Raw genomic sequence first — 6,000 nt, forward strand, 5'->3', positions numbered from 1 at the left:
ATCCTCGTCTATAATATAAAGATATACTGTTTCATCGGTTTGCATAAGAATAAATGAGCTACTACATGTACCAAGATGCCTGGGTACCATAGTTAGCTAGTATTAACAATAACCAGTATCATATGTCCATATGATTTCTCTTTACTTTCCCACATTTTCTTCAAAATATGTATTGGGTTTAATAGATAAAATGCTAAGTTACTCCTGGCTGCTAGAAAAATACCTTTAGTAGTCCCATTCTTTGCTTTCTAAGTTGCTAGGTTTGTCCTTTTTCAATACTCAGTGGTTATATATCATCTCTAAATTACAAGAACAAATGTTTTTATTAAACATTTGAATACTTAACTTTTGAAAACTATATGTGGGTAAAAGATGGCACTGCCAGCTACTAATTGGATTTTTTAAATGCCGTTTTAACCATTTATAAGTGTACATCAGTGACATTAAGCACTTTCAAAGCGTTGTGTAGCCATCATCACTAGATAATTTTTTAGAAAGTAAAACTGAAATTATTTACCCAAGCCAACTTACAGCTCACTCGAGATGCAACTGGCTTTTAAAAGGAGTTTTCATAATTATCATTAGGGGCATAACTAGGCTGTTTTCATAGTTGGCACCCCTTAAGCAAATGACTCATTGTCAATTACAGTTTATAGTTACATTTGAACTCTTCTTTTTTCAAGACTGTACAGGTAATCTTGGCAGTTTATCCTTACATAGTTTCAAATACTTCTGTACATAAAATATCTCATGTATTGAAGAGCTGCTAATCCTCCAATTCACCTCCAACTGCAGATATGCTGACTCGATTATAGATTACTCAAGAATAGGTGATCACCTTAAAAAGTCTCCATCCTAGAAAGCAATAACTCACTCAGTGCTGCATAAGTATATATACAGATATACCGTTAAACCTCACACAGCAAATACAGAGATACTAAGAGTGAGAAAGACCATACACTTGGTCCTGCACCAGCACTGCTTTGCTAACACTAAAGCTCTGAAGGATGCAAGTCTGTCTGAGTCTTGCACATTGCACAGAAGTACCAGATAAAAGCTTATCAAAGTAAAAAGTGACGGGTGTTAGTCATGCATTGGCATAATTCTAACCACTGCCCCATCTTGAGAAAGAATGTTATTTTCAAAAGTTAAAAGAACAAAATAAAATTTACAACACTGTTGCTGGTATGCTGTCTGGCTAATTTTTTCCCAGGGTAACAAATAAGGATCCTAGGCCCCCAACAGCTTCTAATGAATAAATTCTCCAGCAATGATTAGCTTAGATACTAATGCTTTTACTACCGGCTTCAATAGAGCTTTGATAGGGCTTTCCCTTTGGCTGGGATTTCCAATGTCAAAGAGACATTGGAAAAAGAGTACAGACAGACATTCTAACCCTTTCCACAGTCTCATCAGGCAGTAAAACAGAGGATACACAAAGAACATTTGATTTACTAGGGTACTGTCCACAGTAAAGATGCAAACACATGCTCTCCAAATATGCTAGAACACAGGTATTGCGGGAGCCTTAAACCCACTGCTGTTTCTCACAGCTGCCAATTGCCAACAGGGACAATGGAATTAGCCTTGGCTCTGTCTGGAAAGTGTCAAGTGTCCCATCGATCTCTCCAGGGCAGATAGAGACAGGTTTGTATTTAACATGTCACCTACAGGTTGGGGACCTCAGCAGCAGGGAGGGCAGCTGCTAAGGCTGACAAATGCCCAGCCCTGAGTAAAATGTAGGGCTGTCACTGTAAGGTTCTGAAGATAACTCTTCAAGTCCCCTGAGTGCTAATCATGACCCATCAGGGGTGTGCCTGAGTGATGGACCCTCAAGGGAGGCGGTAGCTCCGTGGAGCATCTTTTAACCATGTGAATTTTCAATAGGGGGATTCTGGGACCATGTCTTTAGCTGATCAGAAAGCAAAACGTCTTAGAATGTGAATGTTCATAAGGGTCTTCAACGAAGCCCTCTGGCCCAACAGCAAGCATTGCTTTGCTCTTGGTGTTCTCTTAAAGGGAGTGAGTGGGAGGGAAGAAGAGAGAAAATGTACATTTCATTTCACAGCATATTTAGGAGGAAAACATGTTCCTGAAAGTCAGTTCAGAGCTCAGGGTTTTCCTCAAAGAGGGCTAGTGGGGCCCTATTGCTCAGCACCTCATTCACCTTCTAGGTCAACAATAATCAAAAGTAAACCAGCCAAGGAAAACCCTCCAGGAAACCTTTCCCCTTCATTCCTGACTTGTGTCACAGATGAGGTGGGAGCAGGAAGGGCTGGCCCACACCCTTCTGATGACAAACGGGGCAGAGTAGGCCAGGTTTGGAGAGAAGACGAACACTCAGCCCTATTTAATCTGGGGAAGAAGAAAGGGTAGGGAGAGTACGAGCGATTCTAAAATACGGAATTTTTGCTCTCACTCCACTAATTCATTGGGAAAGGCTCCTCCCCGACCACCTATCTTTCAAAACCTTTCTTGATTATTAAACACAGAATGTCAACCACGCAGTCAAATCAGAGCTGGCAACATCCAACCCTTCACCTTGGCACTCCAGCGTGCAGCGAAAGAACCCAAGACTGTTTGCAGTCAGCGTGTTTAATCTGCAGCACAACATAAACACTTCACAGATGCCCCTGAGCGCAACACCCGGAGAGCAGAGAAAGAACGCTTGTTGTTCGAATGTGCTTTTTCAATTTCTCTCAACGTCCCAAAACCAAGAAAAAAAGCAAACGAGCGCCAAAGATGCTCATGAGAGAGGGAGGGAAGGAAGCGCTCGCCACTCATTCCAGGAAGACAACTATGGGTCGGTAGAGGGGGGTCACAGACGGCCGAACAGTAGGGGCAATTTCTGTGCAAACAGATGTTTGAACACTGCCGGGTCCTGAAGAAATTCGGCGTGGGGGACACCAGGGGCACGATTTCTTTCGCGAGGTCTAGACACACAGTAGTTTTCCAGGTCTCTGCACCGCCGAGCGGTCCACCGAGTCCTTCCGCCCCCAGCCCCGAGTCCTGCGTCCCGCCCCAGCCACTCACCAAAACGGCCCCGGCTCGGCCGCACAGAAGGCTCGGGGGCGCCGCGTCCGCCGAATCCCTGGGTAGCGCGTTGAGGCGCCAGCGGCCGCAGGAGGGACGCGGGAGGGAGGTCCCGCGGCCGCGCACGAGCCCCGGGCGGCGTCTTTATCTGGACCGCTGCAGGAGCCGCGGTGGGGGAGCGGGCGCCGGTGCGCCGCGGAGATAGACTCCCACACGGCCGCGCAAGCTCGCCGGCGACCCCTGCGGCGGGGCGAGGGCGCGCTCCAGGGAGACTCAAGTGCCGGCCGTGTGGGAACCAGCGGGGCCGAAAGGGCCGACGCCGGGGAAGGGCTGGACCCTCCTCCTCCCGGGAGCGCCGAGCGTTCGCCGGTCTTCGGGCAGAAGCCACTGGAGGGGCCGCCGCACCAGCTCGCCGCTCCCGCGGCCCCAGAGGCCAGCTGGCCGGGCGTGCAAGGGGGAGGGGGGGGGGGGGGTGTCTCTCGGCCCCGCCCCCTCGCCTGGAGGGCCCGGGCTTTAGGGTCCGCCCCCCGGCCCCGCGCCGATCCCAGGGTACCCGCCCCTCCACCCGGCAGCTGCACAAAGCTCCAGAAAGCCGGGAGGGGTGGGGAGGCTAACTAGCGGAGGTGTTTCAGTGTTTGAAGCAAAGCCGGCGGCGGGGGCAGGGGGGGGTCTCCTGGTTCGCAAACGCGAGCTCCACCCAGTCCTCGAACCTTCGCGGTGACACCTCCCCCACGTCCGGGGTCCGGGTCCTGGGCGCAGGGGAGAAAGCCCTGGCGGCCGCACTGCAAATCACCAGATGGGAGCCGGGAAGAGACGACGGAAAAAATGTAGAGGAGAGACTCCTGGTGTTTGGTCAGAGGATTAAACCGAGAGCCCGCGGTCCTCGAGCTAGGGGCACCGCAGCGGCTGGAGCTGACTCACCAGCCCACCCGCTTCCTCCCCAAATTTCAAAGCTCAGGGCGCAATTTGTAACCTGAACTTCGCACGGCCAGGACAAGTGTGCAAGTGCAAGAGCCGTCTTGTCCTCAGTCCGCATCACCCGGACGCGGTCCTCGCCAACCCCGCACCCACTGTCCGGAGGGCCAAGTCGTGGCTCCCCGCTGGCCGGTTGCGCGCTCTAGGACCGGGCGGGGATCAAGCGGGGGCACAGTTTATCCAAAAGTCTTAGCAGCTAAAACTAAATTAGCCAGGTCCAACCCGGAGGCGACCCGTGACCTAGCTCGTTCTCTAGACGCGGGTCCAGGCCAGCCCGTCTTATCCTCAAGAGGCCGATCGCTGTCCTCTAGCGCAAGCACCAAAGTCACTCGGGTGGGTGTGGAGGAAGCGCAAACCTCCCCAGCCTTCCCACTGAGGCTCGAAGGCAGCCGAGACTTGGCGCCGCAGCCCCGGGTCCTGGCTGATCCTCCACCTCGGCCCTACAGAATCGGGAAGTGTCTGGGACCCGATGCCCCCGAGCAGCGGTCACCCCTGCCTCGGCCGTCCGGCTCCCACTCACCGGCGGCCGGCTCTCCGCGCGCGCGCTCCTCGCTCCCCACCGCTGTCTCCAGCACCAACGCGTCTTCCCGGGTCTCTGCAGCCGGGGCGGCCCCGGACCGCGAGGGGGCAGGGCGGCGCGGGGCGGGGCTCAGGCGCTGCCTCAGGTAACAATGCCGCAGTCCAGGCTGCTCCCAGCGCCAGCCGCAAAGCGCAACACGCCCTTTCCTGCTCGGCCCCTTCCCTCCTCCCACCCTCCGAGCGCCACCGTCGGCGCTGCGGTGCTCACCTTCACCTACGCGGGGCCCTGGGGGCCTGGAAGCCGCCACCCCGCACGCTGCTCCCCGCACCCGAAAGCCCCCGAGGGAAGTAGGGGCGGCGAGAAACCGACAAGTACGGAGTGTGAAGAAGAGTCGGGTGTCCTCGAGTAACCAGCAAGGGGAGGTGCCAAGCCGCTTCTGAGCCCGCAAGTGCTTTCCACAAAGCAGCCTCTGCCGCAACCTCCCCGGCACCCACTGCGCACACGCACTCTCCTGCACGCACACACTCCGCGCGCGCGCACACACACACACACACACACACACGCGCGCGCTCGCGCCAGTCCACCCTCTGCCCCCGTGCTTGTTTCTCCCTGGAGCACAAGACAGCATTTGGGTGAACTGTCGCAGCCCTTAAAACCGAATCCCGGTTGAGCCGGAGCTACCCAAAGGTCAGCTCTTCCGTAGAGTCTGTAGGTTTGTTACCTTTTTATATCTATATAATCTTCTCAGTGATGATGGTAACAGGAATCTTTCAGCTATACTTAAGCAAAGCAAAGAAAAAGTCCAGTGCAAGCCAGATCTCCTGAACGGACGCTGTCTGGGAAAGACTCCTCACAGGAAGAAACCCGGGACAGTTTAATCGCATTTTTTTTTTTCAAAGTAACTTGTGACTCCAGCCAGTGAGAAACATAGTCAAAAGATCCTGGGCAAGCCCGGCCCATCGGAAATCAGGTGGGGAGGTGCCCTGTGTGAGGATGAAGTCATCCTTACCTCTGACTTTGTGATCCCAGATAACAGACCGCACAGCCTTGCCAGCCTCTGGTGCCTCATGACTTCTGACTCTCCACCCTGGTCTTCAACCCCTGAACTCCCACGACAGAATTCCCGACCTCCATATGGATGGAAAAAGTGAAGCTATTAGGGCAAAAACAAAGCAAAACAAAAAACAAATTCCATGCCAGGCAAGAGCCCATATATCAGTCATTGAACAGGCTTATACTACACATGAGGGGTAGGTCCAACCAAGCCCACAGGAAATCTCAAGGAGTGGGAATGTAATGAAAGGGAAAGCCCCATGCTCAGGAAGATAATATTAATCCCAAAGGAACAGCGACTGCACAGGCAAAAGCTGAATTATAGAGTATCAAAATCGAGGAGCCGAATGGTATCCTCTCCTTTTCTTTTATGTGGGCCTGGCCAGATGAGGGGTCTACACCCACTGAACACTTCCCAC

The 6,000-nt window shown here is 52.9% G+C and overlaps 1 protein-coding gene across 4 annotated transcripts in view; it reads right to left on the reverse strand.

Moving 5' to 3' along the window:
- The window catches only part of FHDC1 (FH2 domain containing 1), a 42,561-nt gene extending 37,182 nt beyond the window's left edge, over positions 1-5,379 (reverse strand). The window contains exon 1 of one of the 4 annotated variants that reach the window (XM_053901185.1): positions 5,250-5,379. The gene's annotated coding sequence lies outside the window, so the exon portion shown is untranslated. Of the gene's footprint in view, positions 1-3,033; positions 3,453-4,528; positions 4,651-4,795; positions 5,018-5,249 lie in introns of those variants that run through there. The other 3 variants (XM_053901186.1, XM_053901184.1, XM_053901183.1) reach the window with 3 other exon arrangements.
- Positions 5,380-6,000: the final 621 nt, after the last annotated feature.

This window comes from Panthera pardus, unplaced genomic scaffold, assembly GCF_024362965.1.
Source record: "Panthera pardus isolate Hobbes unplaced genomic scaffold, ASM2436296v1 HiC_scaffold_13, whole genome shotgun sequence".
NCBI lineage: Eukaryota > Metazoa > Chordata > Mammalia > Carnivora > Felidae > Panthera > Panthera pardus.